Below are 22,855 nucleotides of genomic sequence, written 5' to 3'. Positions count from 1 at the left end.
AAATAAAACGGGCATCTCATCCCTTTTGTGTCAAAAGAGAAAAAAACGTTGTTATTGCTGTTGCAATATTAATTCGGTGAGCATTATTTTTACATATTTCATTTTTATTCTGTTTTGAATTATCCTTTGATGCCTCGCTACAATGCCGATGAGATTTCAATTGTGATTTGCAAAGGACGGAAAGTTGCCATTGTGTTGGAGACTAGGGAGCTGTGCTTGTAACTGTAGGATAAGTCCAGCAGAAAGTGCGGAGGCTGTTAACGTGCCTTGTATTTTACGTAAATTAAATCTCAGAACAGCTGTATCCGGCTGCCATCTAGCGTACAGTAGACAATTATCAAATATAATGCACCCACCCAGCTGGATAACCCACCAGATGGGCTTTTATTGAGGGATTTGTTTAATGCGAATAATTTATTGAATTTTTAAAGTAAGCATTTTAAACTATTAATCCAAATGTTATTAACCCTAACATTTCAGAATTAATCACGATTCAATCAACCCAGATTTTTATTCGTTTCACAAAATTCTGGGGTTACTGCTCCATACGTAGTGGAACAGCGTCTCAAACTTCAATAGGCAGTGTTATTACCTATTTTCTTTAAATTAGTCATGACAAAAAAGCTATCCCTAATAAAAGCAGATTGATGCAAAGTAACACACAGTATTGTCTTTGAGATTAATAAATGCATTGCATCCAGTCCTTACTTCTGGTATTTGCTTTGTTCAATGATGAAGCGTAAACCCCAGTTTCAACCTCCATAATTGGTTAGATATCTTGAAAGAAGCAACATCAACGGCCTTTTGCATCATTCAACGTACACACACGCACCCAAATTTGATCAGCTAGTTTAAGTTTAATGAAGTGAATTCGATTTTTGCATGTTGCCTTGACTAAACACAGTTTAGAATCGGATTCCATCCTCAACCGCCCCTTTTATATATGCATTGATGAAGCGCCGTTATTATGCAACAGTGGATTTCGACTCTCCCTCTCTTCCTCCCTTGCTCCCTAAATAAAGTGTCAGCCATGTGTTTTGATTAGTGAAAAGGTGAAACGAATAAGATTAAAGGGAACAAAGAGAAAATTCTGTAAGTGTATCACCAGTGCTTTCCTCCTTAGACTGGGGCAGAGTGGACATTGGGAAGGAGGCTGCCTCTCTCCTCGCAATTTGCTTGTGTGAAGTGTAAAGAGCTTATACAGGCACCTGTAACCGAGCGGAGCGCGAATCGTCAAAGCACGCCAGCAGGCAAGTAACAACTTTACTTTCAATTTCTGTATCACGCTTCGATTTTTGTAAAGCTGTTTAAAAATAGTCTGTGGCTCCGCGGAACACCATAGTTCTTTAAATGTAGAGCTGACAGACTGCCTCCGAAGACTGTTCGTATTATGTGTCTGCCAATGCAAAGGAAATAATTAATAGTGTATATCATACAACGCGGATAGCAATAGTAAGACTGTGACCGACCGAATATTTTCTCTACTGTCACAGCAATGTCGTTTCATAGCTATTCTGGTGCTTATGTCCAAAGCAAGGAATAATGGTGGATGTATTTCTGATTACTACTGTCTCTAATACGTTACTAAATTGCAGGCATTAGATGTATATAGCATGGAGTCCATGAGATTGGAATCCTCTCCCCACGTTTCAATTGCTATGTTCTTGTTAAAAAAAATCCAGAGCGGCGTGAAACCAAGGTACGGCCAACTTCCAAGTTTCAGAAATTCAGCTTCTCACCTGCTCTATTTGTTGTTTGATCACCTAATGAAACGATCGATTGGCCAATGTTTGGCTAAGTGATAGTGTCAACAGATAAAGAAACAGCAAAATGATCGCCTGGCCCCAGAATACAGACGCACAATGCACTGCTGCCACCCGCTCCAGCCCTCAGTCACTCAGTCTCTCTCTCTCTCTCTGCTTCTTCTTCACTTCAACAAATACCCTGGTTTTTTGATTTAGGGTAATGCAAAAGTAGTTAGAGGAAATTAGCAATTCTGCACGGAGTCTGAGATAAATATTGGATTTCGGTGAAGTTCAGAAAACAAAAGGGATGTCTGTCTTCAGCAAGAGGTCGAATCGTTTTTGTGGCCGGGCCTGAGATAGAGGGTAGCGGGGACAAAAAATGACACAGAGTCGGTTGCTCCCATCTTTACTATCCTCGAGGTCTTTTGGAATTAATGAACGTACCTGTCCTGTTCAGCAGTGTCGACATGACTCAGTTCGGCTGAATTATTTTCCTGTTCTTGTCCCTTTCAGATTCTGAGCTTTGAATGCTGATGTTGAAAGCTGAGCCCAAAACCTTTACCAGTATTCAGTTCCCACCCTGAAGAATATGCTCTGTTACTGCAGTTTTACATTCTTGGATTTTTAAAAGAATACATAATTACAAGCATTTAAGTTGTTAAAAAGGACCATTGCTTGGTTCTGTAAATTAATTGTGTCCCAGCTTAAAAAAAAGTTGACATAGTTTTAGCAGGTTGCGGAGGTTACTTGAATAGCCTCGATTTTTTGCCAACTTGGTACAGGTTTCTTTCGCTGTTTCAAAACACAACATTGTAAAGTTGAAATAAACGTAATTAATGAGAATATTAGTTTTAATGCAGTCACAATTAAGACTGACCAGTCAGAATTCACGTATTTTGGTCCCTGATTTTTCCATCCAACCCACCCACCAAGAGCATCTGGTTTGGAGACTTTTGTAAATCTTGGAGGAAAAAATGGCTGGTCTTTTAGTTAGATCTCCTCCCCCCAGTTAGGGCCGCTGACCTGTCCCATTACCCAGGGTTTTTTGTTAGTTCCCGAGGGCAAAGAGAGAGAGAGAGATTGGGAATTTTAACTTTTCCAGCTGTATCGAGTCAGCCACGGTGCAAAACCTTTTTTTTATATTCGAGACATTTTCTTCCCGCCTCAAATACAAACGTGAGCCGTGAATTGTTTTGAAATAACTGCGCGGGGGATCGAAAGGGAAAGAAAATGCACAGGCAAGAGAAACTGTAGCCACAAAGACAGCACTTTCACTGACTTCCTAGTTTACTGCAGCATTTTATCTGTGCTCCACTCTCTGCTTCACAGATATAAAGTTACCCAACTGAACAGTGGCCTGGTTTGTGGAGATCGCCCTTTGCCACCTGAACGCGCTCTTTTTGGGATAAATAAAACAGGAATACGGCATGTATTTTTTGATTCAACATTTAAAACTGATTTTAGTCCAGGCTGCTAAACCTCACTTGATGTAATCTGCAATAAATAAGGTAGTTTCTTGACTGAAATGATCCCATCCAGAGGTTACTTCCATTTGGCATAGCTGAGAATGGTTGAATTCTGGAGAATTCTGTTTGATTCCAATGCTCGGCCTAAGTTATATTTTATCCACAACCATCCGTAAGGTGGTATGCTAGTGGCAGATGCGAATAACTTTCGCTGTTTACATAAGCAATACCGGATTTCTGGCTAGTTTTATTCAATTGTAAACAGCCAAGGAGAACTTTTAGGTCACATCTTACGTGTGTTAATAACAGACAGATGTTTAAAACACATAAAACATATATACGAAGCATTTTTGCAGCTAACTCTCGTTCTTTAAGTCTCTTGAAGCGTCAAACAGAAGAGGAGGGGTTCTTTGTCCGAATTCATCCCTGGCTATTCTGGGGGTGAATTTGGTGTGAAAGGGACGAGAAGGTCACTTGACATCGCCTTTTATCTACTGGCGTTCTCTCTGTGGATCATCGGGTCTGAATAGACACATCTAATCGCACTTAATGGAAACTTGGCGAAAAAGCGAAAACCCGCCTTTACCTGCATTTACCGTTAGAAGCCACGCAGCTAATTGCTTCACCCTTTGCTTTAATGCAATCTCAAAACAAATCGAAAGCCTTAGGAATTTTTGGAAGCCTTATAATTGGCTTGTAATGAACCCACATTTTAACTCAATCCTCTGACGTTGACATGTCTGGGGTATTCCAATGGAGCAAGTTTTAAATGAATGTGTTGGATTTATATACCACTGTGGATGGCAACACAGTTTAGTCTTAAAACTTTTTTTAAAAGTTTGCTGCAATCAACTCTTAGCATGCCTCATACATTGTTAATGTCTGAGACTTGGCTCCATCAAAAAAAATCAATAAATTTCCTAATCAGGATGGATAAAGCATTCCATTCATGCGTTGGTGCTAGTTTGGGCCTAAAGCGAGTTTATTTGAATATCTGATTTTCTTTTCACTAACAGTAACATGGTAACATACTTCAAGCGAGGTAGCAGAAATCTTCAGCCACAACAGAGGCAACATTTCCAGACTATATTGTATACGCTTATCTGGAACTTTAATGCCGTATATAACGTACATTTATTACGGTCATTAGGCGTGTAATTTGAACAGCAGATTTGAAGATCACATCTAAAACTAAGTCTAAAGCTTCCAGTCTGTTCCTATTTAAATCCACGTTAGCGTCGCATATAAGATCATAAACTGCTCAACATCCTTAATTAGGAAGGATGCACCTTTTTAAATTGGAACATGCTTGATGCGGATGAAATAGGAAATGGAAGTTCATTGTGTAAACTGAATTAGCAACAAGAAATAAAACAGTAAAAAAACGAACAACATCAGGAGACATCCTGCATTAGATAAGTGAAATGCCCATCTGACTATGGTATGAATTAGCAAAATAGCCTTTGTGGGTGACACAGAAGTGCAGTGCACTTTCTACAACATATTGGATCGCAAAAGAAATGCAGTTCAATATTAAAACTTTAAAACTTTGCAAACGTCATTGCAAATCATTTGTTTGGATTGTTCCGCATTGCCTCTTCAAAACAGTTATAGCTTAGGAACTGATTGTTTAGCAAGACTAATTGCAAACACCAATGCTTAGATTACTTTTACAATTAGACGGTGGTTGGATCTTCTTGGAAGGATTGTCAGCTCAAGCAATGGATAATTGCTTTATTGCTTAGAAAACCGACATGTCTTTAGAACATACGTGCTAATTACGGTGGATGGGCGTATAAGCAGACATCATACATCTATTAGCTCTCAACAAATCGAAGGTTTAACTGAGGAGTCCATTATTTGTATATTATTTGTGACTACTTCTTTGAACAGCGTCATCACCCATCCCGAGTAAATGCAAGTCCTGTAGAAAAGCATTCTCTTCGGACATGGATACTCGAAAAATATATACGATCAAACTCCTCCTCAACATCAGACTTTTCCCATCCAGTCATAGAGATACTTCAAACTGCTTTGAGCAAAGTGAATTCTGATGTCAGATAATCTCAATTGTTCAATGGTTAAAGCTCGCAAAGTTTCTCCAACATGGTAATGGGAATAACCTTAGCTTTTCATTCCGTATTATGTTCAAGTGACCTTCCCTTTTGCAAGGATGATGAAACTTTTCTGACATTAATAAGTCTGATTTTAATTCTGTTTTGAACTTGGTTATGCCAGGTTGCTATTAGAACTGTTGCATTTTCTTTGCAAGCTGTCTTCTACTGAGTTGGGTTGTGAGTTTTACACCCGTTAACTCTACCTTTTGTAGTTCTTGTTTCTAAATGCTCTTGTCTTTGTATTTCTCGACCAAATTTTATAATGTACGATTAACTCAGAAACCTAAGGAGGATATTACTTTGATGATACAATCAGCACTTGTGCTGGCCGGTCATCTAATCAGTGTTGCTTTATCTTATGGTGGTTAACTGATCAAATTAATAATAAATTAAAGACTCTATTTTAAAAATAATAAAAGTTCATGGACGAAAACCAAACTCACTCGAAACCACGGATCAGTAAGTAGAACTGAGTTTGTTGGGACTGCACCAATCCAGGCAAGTAGCTGACATAGGCAAGTTGTCGGGTCCGGACAGAAAGCAAACAATGACACACTAAATGACAGTTCACTGGGACTTAACACTCTTTCACGGCCAATATCAACCGCTTAAATCCAACTCCTGAAGTCGGCGTTGACTTATTGAGGTGTCCATTAGCTCCGATACAACGAGACATGCCTATTTCATTGAGAAGGAGACAATCCCTTTGAATTAAAACAGAAAACGATGCACTCCAAAGTGTACAATAAAATGCATTTCATAAGGGCTCTTATCCCCTCCCCCCTTCCCTTTCCGGAATAAGAATCATTTCACATTCTAGATATTTGTCTGTTGCGGAATGCGAAGAGCGGGGTATTTATTGGAATATTATTCGGTTTTTCTCCCGAAGGCAAACTACTTTAATTATGGAAAATACATCCTAGATATTGAGGGCCAATTAGAGGAGCTAATAATCTTCTGGTTGGACAAGTGGCATTTCGGAGGCCAATCTTGAAAAAAATACATATATTCAGTAGTGAATCAATTTGAAGGGCCAGTTCTCCTAAAATTTAAGGACCCGGAAGGAAAGTGTTAATAATTTAATTGAATTTTCAGTCGAGCAAGGGTGACTGGAACCATATTATCCCAGTCTGTAACTCAAATATGCATTTAACATTATTTGTATGGACTTCTAGCTAATATCATTATTAACGTTTCCACAGCTCAATTCATAAATAGATTAAAGCCTGATCAAAAAGAAACGTGATTGAAAGTAATCTTTAATCTATAATTCCAGCCACACTACATTTTTGTTCCAATAGATACGTGACTACTGATTTTGATCACGTGATTTCTAATCTGCCGAAGAGTGGACAGCATTTGAATCAATATGAGTGATCTTTTTCTCCTTTTCTTTGAGAAACCATCTCATCTCATAAAATATATTCTATCACGATTTTACAAATTTCTGACAAAATAATACTTTATACAGTTAACTCCAGAAGATTAAACGACCATCATGCCCAATATTGTCCTTGCAAGTGATATTGCTGATCAAATGGATCGACAGCTTTTTAAATAATTTAAATTAAATGCTTTTTTTTCTATGTAAAATGTCAAACACATGCACTCTTCCCTGTGTCTACGTGAGGGTGGGGGAAGGGAAACGTCTGGCATGCGGGAAGCCAGGAGAGGGGTATGCATTCACAGTTATGTGCATGTCAGTGGAGCCTAGCTTATGTTTCCTTGTATGAGTTTCAATGGGAAAGTCAGAAATTTCGTAGGAACGGTTCAATGAAAGACTTCACCTGTCAGAATTCGAACGTGGAAAAACGATAGTTAGTTATGGCAAAACCACATTCCAATTGGTTACATGTTTATTCTAAGACAAATTCTGTTCATATTAAATATATAAATGGTGCTTTCATTAATTTGTTTGAGAATAATAGATTCAGAAATAAGGCACTTGGGAAGAATATAAAAAAGTCGAAAGACCTCCATGTGCTCTATGTGTATGATGAATATTACAGAGAAGGATGGACGGTGATCTCGTTCTGTTTTGAGCTCCCTCTGGAAGCAGGGAGTGAAATTGTTCCATTACTGGCTTTTATTCCCCCCCCACATCTCACAGCTCAGGTGTTTGCCCAGCTCCACCCCTGAGCTTCTCCCACACAACCGTCAGGAGAAGAGAGAAAGTGTGCTTTCATCGTTTTACTCAAACTGATGTAAATTAGATCGTGTCTTATTAAAATAAGAGGGGCGGAGGAATTTGAAAGAACTTGTTACTAAGCTCTTCAAATTAGCAATTAAAAGCAAGGTGTTGGGCACCAACACCAAGTGGCACCAAGTTCTCGTCGCTTTAGAGTGATACATTTTCAGATATCTTATAAGAGCAGATATGTGCAGTGAGCAGAAATGGTTTACTGCTTTATTAAAACACAACGCAATGTTTAAACGTGTTTTCCATTTAAAACAAGGTTGTGTTTTCTGTAGAAAAGCGTTGCATCTTGAAAATGCTGCAGTCATATAAGATACTTGAAGTTTATTTTATTAAGCTGCCACAACAATTCAACACTTCAACTCTTTTGTTCTGTTCCAATATTTCCATGGTCTCCTTATTCCTAAATTATATATAACTGGCAAGAGATTTCCCGCCATCTTCAAAATAATGCGTTGTTTCAGAGCCGTCTTATTATACGTTTGTTAACTAGAGAATCAAATTATGAGAAAACAACGGAAGTCCCCGTAGACATAATAACTATCAGAAGAAAACTAAAATCTTAACACGATTCCGTGACAACTTTTACTCTTAAAAACAGTGCAACATTCCGGGCAGAAGTTACACTTTGTCAGTGGTTAGCATAAATTTTTGAAAACAAGATTTTGCAAAATAGTTGCGTTTATTAATGACATGAACCAATAAGATTTTTCATTCAGTTATAAAACTTTCCGAAATGATACGAATAAGGATCTGGAGTTAGAAACTGTCTTTTCGAAATCTCCGGCATTTATGAATATATTAACACATTTTAGAGCAGGTGTTGGCTGAAACAAAATTTACATTGCTTGTTATTCCTTCCATTATTGAAATCAGACGTTGTTATGATCTCGCTGAAGACCCGTTCCTGAGTATTCCGTATCATTGAACAGTAAATATTCCATATTTAATGACGTACAGTATATAACTGGCAAACTCCATGGAAGTCTTAATTCTCACTAACACTAACTTGGTATCATTATGCCCAACGTTACACTATCCAACTAGTATTTTCTATTATAGTAACAGGAAAGTACGCACAATCATAAATTCTACTGACTTGGGCCATATTATTAATAATGATTTCCTAGTCATTATCTGCCTTCATTTCTGTCCGAGTAAAGTAACTTTTATGAGGCAGAATACTCACGAGAAACATTCCCAATATTGGTTTAAAACACTCATTTTGCAACTCATCTTAATGAGGCCCATCTATTGTGAGGGTTCTAACACAGTACACTGAAGTATCTATATCACCAAATGATTGTTATATTGCTGTCAGCTTTTTGGTGAACTGACCAGAAGCAACTTCAAAGCAAAATGCACAGAACGGTTTACCTTTTGTACGTTATAATACCCCCACCCACGTATGAATGTCTTACTAAAACGGAATTATCTCTCTATCTGATTGGTACGCAATATATGACAAGAGTCTGTAAAGTAGGCTGGAAGGAAGTGAACGGCACTTAATCAGTACCTGTAACAAAATCTGATTCGGGAATCCCTTCATGACACATTTTCGTAGTTTAAGTTTAAATTCATAAAGATATCTTGTGTATCCTATGAAGTGTGGCTGAAATATCTACTTTAACAGAATAAGATGTAAGACAGATCTTCTGTGAGTACAAGCTCAGCGACGGCAGGCGTGCGCGGGCCCTACGTACTAACATAACAATCAATATTTTAAAGGGTAATTGTGGATGATGGTTGGGTCAGCTCAGAAGTACATATGTGGAGTCAAACTACTATAGATCTGGCGTTACTATCCTTGCGCATACTTTTAGCTCAGTTGCATTTGGTGAGGCAAATGGTTGCTCAAGTCGACTTTTCTCGGACATTCTAAACTATTTGCAAAACAACCTCATATTCATTACATTGCATCAGGGTCAAGTTCTTATTTGTTTGTCCATCCAATTAAGTATAATTCCCAGTAATTTTGCACCTCGCAACAAATGCCCAGATAGCCTTGGGTGCATGCTTTGGAATCAGTATTTAACCCAGTGAAATTATTACCATCGGACAATCAACTTAAAACGTAGTGCCGCCAAATGAAATGATTCCCCAGGTTTTTTTGCTGTATGTTGTGAGTCAGTGTCTATGGTATCCCCCAGGGCTCTTTCTCCCTGCCTGCTCCCTGATTTCGTGTATAAAAGGAGCTCTGAATGATGGATTACTGTGTCATTGCAGCCTGCGAAGGATTAATTTGTTTCATTGATTTCTCTTTAGGCAGAATGCCAGGATTCGCTGCTTCCCACCTTTACAGGATACTTCCAGCAGTAATAGACGGTAATAGCCTAAGACAAATCAGCCCATTCTTGTAAAAATAGATCACAAAGCTTAAATCCCCTAGTTGACTGTAAGGATGCACCTTTTCCACCCATTCCAAGGACACTAATAAATAAGCTTTTTTGTATAGGTATTGTGAAGATTCTTTGGTTTATCTGCATCAAAAGCAAAAATGAGATGAACAATCTTTCTCAAACAGCTTAGTTATTGTCTAAAAAAAAGCTTTGGAAAGTTAAACTATTTGAAATGAACTACTAGCCTTGAACAGTTCTGTTCAAAATTGTCCCATATGGATAACACATTCACAAATATTGTTTCAATGTGGTAATAGCATTTGAATAGTAAAATAAATAATATACAGGATACTACCTCGATAAACAACTGCAGTAACCACAGGAAAACAAATTGCTATTCAGTGTTACTGTACATGTTAAGAGACATATCAAGTAAACTCTAGTGCATTTATTGTCAGTTGTAGGTTGCAATATTTTAGAAATATTTTGTTTAACGATAGTTGATGTTTATTTACATACACACAAAATGTCTCTATTTATTCATTCAAATATGACATAATACAATATCAATTAATTTGTTCTGAAATTAATTTAAGCATTTGAGTGGAAGTTTCAATCTGCATATTCCTTTGAATCATGCTGCAAGATCTTTTTTTTCTAAACACCCAGATTAAGCACCAAACGTCATTTGTCAGTTTCTCCACTTTTGAAACATGTATGATTAGACAAACAATAAACTAATCTGATTATGATAGAAACATTTATGTATATGAAAGCAATGTTACCTATAAATGTTTTCTCTGGAGATTTTGGTAATGCAATAATAACATTGGAATAAATTCATTAGGCAACAAAATGCCTCTCATATCAGTAAATTTATATTACCACTTGCAACTGAAACAGCCGCAAATCACCCAAAGATAAATCTACTTAAGCATCTCAACTCCCAATTTTTTTTGGTGCACTAGATTCAAAGACTAACACAAAATTATTTTTAGACTAGAAATATTTAATTTATTTCTGTTCAATCATTTGTTAAAGTCAATGAAAATATTTTACTTGTATGTCAAATTAGACTAATAATACTAAAAGTCCATCCATTTTGAATAAATTGATCATTCGGAGCCCTCCTAAACTGCCAACACTGAACCTGAATAAACAGTTACAATTCTTCAGTGACTTTGATCCAAATGAAAAATATTCAGAACTTTCTCAGTATAGATAAATGAAAACAGATGCCATAAACCCACTAATAGCTTGCAAACAAATTGGACAAATTTCCCAGTTGTGGTAGAACTACAGTACCTCTCATTCACTACATTGTTGCATCACATTCATTTTTAGCTTTTCCAAATCAATCTTTAGGTTTGAAGTTTGCTGTATCATGATTTATCAACAATCATACAACTAAAAGTGTTTTAAGTTGTTATTGTTAAATTTAAGAGTAACTGTCGGATTTTAATTGTTACTTAGTCGCATACATACAATATAGGATACTAATATATTCCTATAAATAATAAATTTTAAATAATGTTAATGTTTCTTTAATTTATTATGCTTTTTATTCCTTAGAATTGCTTCCTAATTGAAATACTTCGTTCACACATCAACTGGAAGAAGAAAAAATAAATATGTAGACCAAGATAGGTCAATTTTTCTATGCTGAGAAATATATTATTTTATCAATACATTGATCATTACCGTAGATTCAACCATACATCAAAATTAAATAATATATTAACTAATATCAATAAAACTGTCATATGATAAAACCTGAAACCATAAAATCCTTCAGATTTGAAGAAGAAACAGCAATTTAGATCAGTGTAATGAAGGAGTAATTGAAATAAGGTTTGATCATAATTATTGACGCTGTCAGAGGAGTTTGATAGCCAAGACATTTTTATCCCATTAATGATATTCAGAGCAAACATGATTTTTGAGTATGTGTATACTAAATTTGTAGGACTGTATATATGAAATTTGGCTATACAGTTATATTGAAAGTGGTGTGTTGTATCCATTCTGCACATATCCTGACTGGAACATTTCAGACTGGAACAGACAGACCACAAAGCAGTTTCATATTTCTCATCAACCTATTTTAATAAAAAAAGAAACAAGTATTAAAATTACATTGCACCCCAAATTCAAATGCCACCACAATGTATGATATTTCCTCCTTCTTGGCCTTTACTCTGGCTTGCAGGATAAAATTCATTTTTCTTTCTATTTATAGTGTTTTGATGTGTTTAGATTTGGTCAGATTGAACTGCATACTTTTATGGAAGTGCAAGGAAATTTGAACTTTCCTTCAATTTCTGGATTTTTTTCACTGAAAGGCCTTGGTATTATTTTTAAATGAATATTTTGATGGTGGGTTTTGCTCCCTAATTTAATGTTGCAAAGATTTATATTTTAAAAATGGCAGATATCTAAATATATGTGATATTTTGGACTATTAGTGACTGCTAATAGACAAAGAGCAACATTATTTCCTGTTGGCGAATTTGGTTTATATTACATAGCTTTTAGTAAGAAAAAAATGTTCCTTTTTGTGAGATCATCCTGCGGTAAATGACATTTGCTTGCTGAGAGAGCAAGCAGAAAACCTGTTCCCCAGATTCTCCTTATGACCAAACCTCTGGGTGGTACACATGAGCAGCCCAAGGTGACTTATTCTCTTTCTTCCCCTCCTCTCTCATGACTCATTTGCAGCAAGGTACTGTCTCACTTTCACAAATTCTTCATCAAAATTTTCCTTTGCATCAGGGACCATTGTAATATTTCTCAGAATTGTCACTGCATTTTGAAACACAAGAAAGTTTAAATACCAATTTCACTGGCAAGACTAAATTCTATTAAGTTATTCTAGCACAGCTAGAGAGGGCATATTTTTAGCAATGGTGGCATCCTGGCCAAACATTTTACAGGAAGTAGAAGGAATCACATCTCCTGCTGGTGAAAAGAAAGTGCTACAAACTGAATTTCTTGACAACAGAACAGCACACAAATCAGGAAATGTGATAGGAGATTTTATTTCTAAATAAAGAAATTAGACTTATATTTCTGTTGGATATTGGCAGCAACTTTTTAAAGCTTTAAGTATTATCATATTTTGTTAATTAATATAGTGCTTTAATTGATTGAATGTGACCTCTGACCGCCAGCTAAAGGTAGCTCTTAGAGTAATTAAAAATCATTGACCGTCTTTTGACTCAGAAACAGAAGTTTGAGAAGATCAACAGAAGATTCGAAGTGTTCAAGATACAAGACTTCTGTTGCATTTTTGTCTACAGTTTAGAAAAAAAGGCATCTCACATCACAATCAAGAACTCAGCCAATTAGCCACTTACAGTCTTTTCCAATACGATGCTTAATCTAATCCCTTAGGGGTATCTAACAAATATTTAGCTGAACTAATTTCTGCTCCATGAGTTAATATTAGATTCCTATATATGATAGTATTTTGCTGTGAAAGTGGGTATAAAGTATAAAACAGCCAGGATATAATTTCCTTATTATTCATTGTTGTCTCCTGTGCATCTGCCTTTAATGGGCCCATATGTTTGTCTTCTTCTTTTATCATGCTTCTAAATGTATTTTCTGTTATCATAATATCCTTTTCAGCACTTTATGCATTTTCCTTTGTACAGTTCTTTATTTCTTTGTTTTCCTGCATTACCTTTACAAACTGAGTCCATTGGATTTCTGCTTTTCCTTGCAGTTGTGTAAGGCTCTTCTTACTTAATAGTGGTCCTTTCCATATTAATAGACAATGTACTTAAATACACAATTGAAGTCTTTATGTGTTAGACTATATATTGGTGTTCTATTGCACCAAATATCTCTTGACTACTTTACACAGTTCTATAAGTTTATCCAGTAACTTTTGAGCAATTTACTTTAGCTAATTAAAATTTTATTTCTTCAAATTTTGCCTTGCTTGATTTAACCCTGATTTCTTACTGTCCTATCTCCCTCTCAAGTCTAAAATGTCAGATTTTGTGGTCAATAGTGAACAAATGGTACTAGATGAACATTACACTGATAGTTGCGCTTGGACTTCCAGTGAATTCTTGCAATAAAAATGCCCTATTAGCCAAATTTTTTAAAAAATGTGACTTTCACAGAGCATCTGAAACCTTTCTTAAGCAATTACATTTTTGTAATCCAGTTTAGAGAGAGAGGAAAGATTTAAAAGGAATCTAAGGGACAACTTGTTCATGCCGAGGAGGGTGCTAGTATGGAATGTGCTGCCACAGGAAGTGGTGGAGGCTGATACAATTACAACAATTAAAAAGCATTTAGATGGGTATCAGAATAAGAAGGGTTTAGAGAAATATGGGCAAGTGTTGGCAAATAGAACTAGACTACTTTAGGATGGCATGGATGAGTTGGACCAAAAGGTTTGTTTCCATGCTGTATATCTCCATATCTGTATATGACTATAATTAGATTGAAGGATCATTAATGAGTACCATAAAGTCTGAACCAGGAATTGTCAATTAAAATATTAAATTCAATGTGAATTCAAGACAGACAGTGAATTAGAGTTACAGAGTCATACAGCACGGAAACAGACCATTCAGTCCAAACAGTCCACACTGACCATAATCCCAACCTAAACTAGTCCCACCTGCCTGGCCTTGGCTAATATTTCTCTAAACATTTATTATTCATGCGCTTATCTAAATGTCTTTTAAATTTGTAACTGTACCCACATCGATACACTTCTTCTGGAAGTTCATTCCATACATGAAGTACTCTTTGTGTAAAATAAAATGCCCATTGTGTCTTTTTTTAAAATCATTCTCCTCTCACCTTAAAAATATGCCCCCTAGTTTTGGAATCTCCCACTCTAGGAACAATAAAACTGTTATTCAGCTTATCTGTAGCTCTAAGGATTTTATAAGCATCTCTAAAGTCATCTCTCAACTTCCCATGCTCCAGTGAAAAAGTCCCAGCCCATTCAGCCTATTTTTAGAAATCAAACCCTCCATTCCTGGCAACATCCTGATAAATCTCTTCTGAATTCTCTCCAGCTTAATCATATCCTTCCAAAAACAGGTCGCCCAGAACTGGAATAATTCAGGAGAGGCCTCACCAATATCCAGCACAACTTCAACATTACATTCCAACCTTTATACTCAAAGTTCTGAGCAATGAAGGCAAGCATGCTAAATGCCTTCTTAATCACCCTATCTAAAGGTGATGCAAATTATTTTTAAAAAATATAAAGAAAGATTGGAATAAATGAAAAAGAAAAGGTAAAATGCACAGAAAGAAAGAAGAAAGCAACTTTTTGAAATTTAACAAATCTGTACTATTTTCAGGGATAAGGCACCATGTCAACAGATTTAAGTTTCTGAGAGATTATTTAGAATTAGTTAATATTTAAAGTTTTTTTCTGGTGAATTCAGCTCATATACATTAAGTTTCACAGCATCTTCAAACCATTTAATGTATTTAAGTAGTGAAGCTCTCAGTGAAAATCTGTTAGAGTGCAGCTTCTGGATGAGCAAGGCATCCCAGACAGCAACTTCCTGGTTACTGTATTTAATGGTTTATTGTGTGACCACTGGAAGTTGCTATCGAAATAACATGTGAATAATGATGAAAGCTATTAACCTTTTCATGACAAATTTCAGTTCACAATAAATTCTGGCATCCTATGATCTCTATCTACAAGGAAGAAAATATGTTTGCAGTCTGAAGTCAATTTTCTTTATCTAGAACAACACTGGCAATTTATTGTTTGAAAACAGATCTCCAAATTTTTATGAATAAAATTTGGTTAATCACCTGCTTAATTATATGAAAAATGTTTCAATATATGATAGTCATGTTCAAATATGCACTTTTTATTGGTCAAAAGTGAAGCCTGCTACAGTTTGAAAAATGGATTCTCTGCATACTGGTTAGATGTTAACGGTCTTTTAAATCTGACCCAGGGAATTATCACTGTTTTCACTGTATGATCACACACCCATGGCTTTATGTTCTAAGGTTTGGTCTTACTCTGTGGGGTATTTTTCATGAACTGCTTCACATAGACATGCGATCATATGCTGTGACCCTCCAGTTATTCAGTTACTTACTTTCAGTAAAATCATATGTGGAGTAGCTATCATCCTTCAACCAAATTGCTGCACGTTAACTTTCATTTTCCCATGCTGTTCCATTATTATTTCCATTCAGTTGTAGTTTTTGCTTGACAGTGAAATTGTGGTGAGTATAACACTCATGCTTAGACCTTGATATTGTGCAGTTATGTTGATGCTGTGCGAGTGGAATCAATTCTGGTGAAATTTGTTAATTTCTGTCTTAAATTATAGCTTTGAGACGTGTTTGCGGTTACAGTTTCTTTGTGAGTTTGAACAGTTTGCATCCTTCTTGGCTTCATAATTTTATCAGCATGAATAATAATGTCCAGATTAGATACGAAATCATGTAGAATAAATATATCCACCTGATTTCTTTTTCTGTGGTACGTAATGCAACTACTAGGCAAATGATTGCAGCTTGCTAATGCCAAATGTAACTTGATACAATCTACTCCAATTAAAGCCTTTTGGGAATGTTGTTTACAAAGTATATTTGCAGTTTTGGAGAAGATTTGTAGTTCAGGTTGTAAGTTTGCTCACTGAGCTAGTAGAGTTATTCTCAGTCATTTTGTCACCATGCTAGGTAACATTATCAGTGAGCCACTGGTGCAGCGCTGGTGTTCTGTCCCACTTGCTATTTATCTGATTTGTTAGGTTGTGATGGGTGATATCACTTCTGGTTTTTATTTCTGAGAGATTGGTAAATGGGGTCCAAATCGATATGTGTATTAGTGGAGTTCTGGTTTGAATGCCAGACCTCTAGGAATTCCCATACATCTCCTTATTTAGTCTGTCCCAGGATGGATGTATTGTCCCAGTCAAACTGGTGTTCCTCTGTATCTGTGTGTATGGAAACTAGTGATAGTTGGTCATATCTTTTGGTGACTAGTTGGAGTTCATGTATCCCAGTGGCTAGTTTCCTGCCCGTTTGTCCAATATGTTTGTTGCAGTTCTTGCAGGATATTTTGTAAATGATGTTGATTCTGCTGATTGTTGTATATAGGGTCCTTTAAATTAATCATGAGCTGTTTCAGTGTGTTGATACGTTTGTGGGCTATCACGATGCTTAGGGACCAGAGTAGTCTGATCGTCATCTTCTTGATATCTAGATGGCTAGAGTTTCTGGGCATATTGTGTCTTCTTGTTTAGGTCTGTTGTGTAGGAATCAGTGGACTGTGCTTTTTGGGTACCCATTATACTTGAATATGTTGTATAGGTGTTTTTCCTCAGCTTCTTGTAGCTCCAGTGTGCTGTAATGTGTTGTGGCTCATTTAAATAATGTTGTGATGCAGCTCTGTTTTTGGGCGGTGGGACAATTGCTCCTGTAGTAGAGTATCTGGTCAATTTGTGTGGCTTTCCTGTCAATGCTGGTCTGAAGCTCTCCATTGCTTTTGCATTCTAGTAAGGGTACTCTGTGTTATTGTCTTCTTCTTTGGTGAACTTTATACTGCTAAGGATGTTGCTTATGTGTTTGTGTGTTTCTTCTAATTTGCTGCATTTCGTGATGACAAAGATGTCATCCACATAGTGGACCTAAAGCTAGAGATGTTCCGTTAATTTGTTTGTCGACCTTGTCGTTGAAGGTGAAGTGGGTTGTGAGGCACAAGTCAACTAGTTTGAGGATGCTGTCCTTTATGATGGAGTTGGCACTGTCAGGTGGTTCATCTAGCAGTAAGGCCAGTGTTTCTTTGGCTAAGATGATGCTTATTGACGTGAATATGGCCATCATGTCGAAGGAAACCATGACCTCATCGTCCTCTACCTTGGTGTGTTTGATAATATTAAGGAATTCCTGGATGAAGTGGATGGAGTGGCTTGACTCTTCTACTAGGTGTTTCAGTTTGCATTGCAGTTCCTTTGCTTGTCTGTATGTTAGTGTGTCGGGACGTGAGACTATGGGTCTGTGGGGGTGGGGGGGTGGGGGAGAGGGGGAGATGGTGCTTGTTTATGTACCATTGGTAATCTCTAGAAACAGCGTGTGTTGGATCCTTCAGGTTTCACTCTTTGGAGATCTGTCTTGTAAATTTCACCCATCTTGTGTGGTTTCCTTAGGGATGCTGTAATGCGGTTTTCTAGCTGTGGAGTCGGATCTATTGTTACCTGTTGGTAGGTATCGGTAGCTGTGAGTAGTGTGTTTGCTTTTTCAATGTATTGTGTTCTGTTCTGGATGACTGTCATGCGCTGTTTGTCTGCTGGTAGAATTACAATGTCTCTGTTTTTTCTGAGTCCTTCCATGCTTTCCTTTCCAGTGTGTTGAGGGTGTTCCCTTCTTTCCTTCTGCTTAGTCTTGGTGCTACTGTCTGTCTGGTGGCCTGCTGGGTTTCGTCCGTAAGTCTGTTGTCTTTCAGGGTGGATTCCAGTGCTGCTAGGAAATCCTTGTTGTCCACGTCCCTGTGGTTAAAGTTCATCCTTCATACTAGGACAGCTCTTTCCGTGTCTATGAGTGGTTGGTCCAACAGATTCTTTAACCAAGTCTTGGAATTGTCCATATTATTGCTATGTGTGAGCTTGGCCAGATTTTCTCGTCAGGCTAGTCTCTTCTTTTTCTTGGTTCGCTGTTGTTTAGTGTTGATGGCTCATTCTAGCCCACTTGTCCATTAGTCCATCAGTCACATTAGTGAACAGAGTTTTTTGGTGTGAAATTTCTCATTTGTATTGTGGAGTTGGTCGTGGGCATCATTTATCATTTTTCATAGCATTCTGTGACCATTCTGTTCTGCTGTTCTCTTGGCTTGTCAGGTGTTGAGAGGTGGTTTGTATTTAATACATCATGATAATACCTGTTTCCTGAGGCATTGGCATAGGAAGTACAGTTATTGGCGGATGGCACTTAGTCAGATGTCTGAGGCAAAAGCCATGACCAACTATTCATGGTATCCATTCACACAGACGAAGAGGGACACCAGTTCGACTGGGACAATACATCCATCCTGGGACAGGCTAAAAAAGACATGCATAGGAATTCCTAAAGGCCTGGTATTCAAATTGGAAATCCATTGACAAACATATAGATTTGGATTCCATTTACCAACTTATCAGAAAAAGAACCGAAAATGATACCACCCATCACAACAGACCAAGACAGATAAATAGCAAGTGGGACAGAACACCAATGCTTCACCACTGATTCACTGATGATGTTACCTAGCATGGTGTCAAAATGTCTGCGAATAAATCTATCAGTGAGCAAACTTGCAATCTGACAAAATATGTTGTAATAAAACACAGAAGCCAGGAAAAAAAGAATTAGTACAACTTTTTAGATCAAATAGTGGAGCAAACTCAAAGGGCCAAATGACCTCCTATATGTTATGTTCTTATGTTATGCTGCAGTCTGAGTGTACCTACTCTTGAAGAGGTGCAGGCAGCAATTAGGAAGTGCATTCCAGCTGCAAACTGCAAAAGATGGACATGCACCTGGGCTCCCAATCAGTCAGCAGGATGTTCAATCCTGAGTTGCATTCTACCCCCATTGTAATGAACAGGCAGCAAGAGGTTTGCAAGCTGTCTACATTACCTTGACCAGTCATAGAATATTGGCAGATTGTCAGCTCTGCACCCACCAATGGGCCAAATTGAATATTTAAGTGCTGGTAAATAGATTGGACTGAGAATAATGTTCCTGTCATAGAAATGTCTTACTTCTTTGCAATAGTATTTTAATGAAGGTAATCTTTGTTTAACTCTCAGCTTTAATAAATCTCCCTCACCCCCAAATCCATATACTATACAATCAAGCACTTATTGATCACCATTTTGATTTCAAGCTCCATTTTCATAATTTGATCGTCGCAAATGGATAACATGAAAACTTCTGAACCAATGTCCATGTTGTATTTAGCAAGATGCTACTTAAGAATTTCTTTTAATATTTGCAGACTTCATGCAATTCGATCATCACACTGTTATTTGACGTACTCATAACACAGTAATAACATATAAAACAAAAGTTTAGGTTAATTTTCTGGTGTACCTGCGCAGAAATGCAAACACAGACTCTGAGAGCAAAGGTGAAACAGTTCACCTAGAACTGTAAAAGAAGATGTAGGAGGAGCTGACCTTTATGTAAGTGTCCCAAAACAAATACTTGTCTCAGGTTCTAATTCTGCTTGTAAACTGTCACTGATCCACAGCACATACACATGCAATTTTATCAATATTGTTCAAAGAAAGAGCAAGGCTCCCAAGGTATCCTTACTTTGATTGTTTTCTCCATTACCTGATTGCAGAATCTCTTCTGTTAGATTTCAGCCATTCATCTGGCTGTATGTTGTGTGTGCTGGTTGCTGTCAGAGGCCTGTTCTCCTTGTAAGTGGATTAGATGATGAGGCATCGTGGTCTGAGCTGTTTGCCTCAACAGTGGCTTGCTTTGTTTCTGGAGTAGTCATTAACTGAGACAGGACCAATGCGTTGTGGGCGCTATCACTCACTCCTTGCCTCAAGGCAGATGGTTTGAATCGGGCCTCATTCTTAGTCTGGGAAAAAAACGTATGGAGAGTGTCAACCAGTTGGTATATACTAAAGTAAAGTTATCACTGTTCCTGTTAGTTTATCATAGACTGGAACAGTTCATTCTTGCACATTAACTCTTCAAAGACTGCATTATTTGTCTAACTTTCTGATTGGTGCAGTAATATTTCTGCACCAAATCTAAACAGACACAAAACATGTTTTATTTATATTAGGGGATTTACTGTGGTCTTGATGATGGTCCAAACAGGAAGGAATTTGCAAGTTGGGGGAGGGGTGATGTGCAATGGGCAGCAGAGCATGAATTAATACTGTTAGAGATACTATCAGGTTCAAATGGGGGCAGTTTTTGTCTCAAATCTAGGGAATTAGAGCTTCCGACTAGACCTGAGGATTAGATCACATGGTTGACACTTGGTGGGAGGGAGTGCAGTGGATTTTAAACATGAGAGAATGGTGTTTCAAAGCTTCAGCGTGCAGGGTGATGTACCTTGGACAAAAAAAAATTAGACAGAGAGGGTAAACTGCATTGTGTAGATGGAAAGATGGAATGTAAAGTAATTAGAAAGTGGCTTGATTGGTCCCCCAACAATTCTGTGGTTAGGTTGAACTAATCTTGAACTTTGATTGGCAGATAGCATCACATGATACAAAGGTACTATAATCACATAATATTACAATGTAATATTACAGATGAAGATTTTAAATAATATGAATCCTTCATTGGAAACTGAACTAGAAATTACCTTTTTTGCCCCATTTCATTTACATTTTGCGTCCTCACCATCAAGGTGTTGAAAATAATCAGTTTGACATTATTCATTAAAACAAGATATGCAAATATAATAACTATCATGCCTCTATCGTGAGTCACCAGCTATCTTGACACATATATACATGCACGCATACATGATGTGATCTGCTTAAGAGTTAATCATGCAATTTTAACAGAAGCTTTATATGAATAATTTATTAACGTAAGAATAGTTGGAAATAGTAAGTTTGCAGTTATGTTTCTCTGATGGTTGGACAGCAGTAACTTTTGAAATTAAAATGTGGCATTGCAAATCTCACTCTGACTATCAAGGGATAATGCTATCCATGTGCAAGTCACACAGTAGTAGAATTTAACTTCCTGGTGAGTAACAGTTTCAATAGATAGTTGGGAATCTCCTGTTAGATTATCTCTTCTTGACTCAGTTTCATGTCACATTTAAGTTCTACTTCCTATGATGTTGAGTCCAAGTGTGTGAGGCAGCATCCCCAAGGGGGAACCTTACTACATTATCTAAGTTGAATACATAATCAGAAGATCCAATTCTGATGTTATGCCGCTATTTTATCAACAGTGCACACTCTGAACTGCTGCAAATTGGCTTATAAGTGACAGTTAAACCTCATGTTAAGAAACATGTGGTGTCCGAATGTTGGTTGCTTTACTTGATACTCCTTAATATGTAAATCTAATTTATAACCTGTGTTAGTGATGATTCTGCTGTTTCCCATTTACACCATCTTTAGATCCACATTTTCTCATAACTACCTCCTTGCACCATCCTACCTTTCACTGTTGAATCAAACCTGCTTTCATCTGCTTCTCAGAACTCTCTCTTCTGTTCTTTCCTTCTGTCTCCCTTTTCACCACCATTGTACTGGTTAAACCCTATTACCTTTCTGTCTTCTTCCAGTTGAGATGAAGATCATTGACTGAAATGTTAACTCTGTTTTTCTCTCCACAGACGCTGCCTGACCTGGAGAGGCAGTAGCATGTGGATAAGATCACTGAATGATCAATTTAGACTTCAAGGCCATGGGTTGGCATCTGGAGCTGATTTCAATTTATAAATCTGGGGTAGTAAAAGCTATTGAGGGCCCTTGTGGCTCAGTAGTAGTGTCCATACCTCTGGGCTGTGGAGACCTGGGCTCAAGTCCCACCTAATCAAGTGGTGTGTAAAACCATCTCTGAATGGGTTGATTAGAAAAATATCCATGAAAAAGCTATTATATAAGGAAGTTTTAAATAAAGTTTTTCTTGGTAATGTTGACCATACAAGCATGATCGATTGTCAAAATAAAGCTATCTAGAGTCCTTTCAGGAAGGAATTCTGCCATCCTTACCTGATCTGACTTACATGTGACTTCAGATCCAAAGCAATGTTCTTGACTGCCTCACAAGCCACTCACTCAGTTGCATCAAGTTGCTACAGGAAAGACAGTAGGCATGATACCACATTGTTCATTGGCATTAACCTAAGCCTGAAATGACAACAGTTCACAGAGCCTGTTGATTCTGCAAAGTCTTCCTTACTAACATCTGGAGGTTTGTGCAAAAATTGGGAGACCTAACACACTGATTAGTTAAGCCACACATAGTCATCCGCATGGAATCATACCTGACAGACAATGTCCCAGAC

The 22,855-nt window shown here is 37.3% G+C and overlaps 1 long non-coding RNA gene across 2 annotated transcripts in view; it reads left to right on the top strand.

Moving 5' to 3' along the window:
- Nucleotides 1-9,790: 9,790 nt before the first annotated feature.
- LOC122559571 overlaps nt 9,791-22,855 on the top strand; it is a 33,954-nt gene continuing 20,889 nt past the window's right edge. Inside the window, exon 1 of one of the 2 annotated variants that reach the window (XR_006314468.1) lies at nt 9,791-9,850. This is a non-coding gene — a long non-coding RNA (uncharacterized LOC122559571). The remainder of the gene's footprint in view (nt 9,851-22,855) is intronic. The other variant, XR_006314467.1, reaches the window with a different exon arrangement.

Source organism: Chiloscyllium plagiosum, chromosome 2 (assembly GCF_004010195.1).
Source record: "Chiloscyllium plagiosum isolate BGI_BamShark_2017 chromosome 2, ASM401019v2, whole genome shotgun sequence".
Taxonomy (NCBI): domain Eukaryota; kingdom Metazoa; phylum Chordata; class Chondrichthyes; order Orectolobiformes; family Hemiscylliidae; genus Chiloscyllium; species Chiloscyllium plagiosum.
Note: the sequence above shows the minus strand (reverse complement) of the source record. Positions and strands in the feature narration are given on the sequence as shown.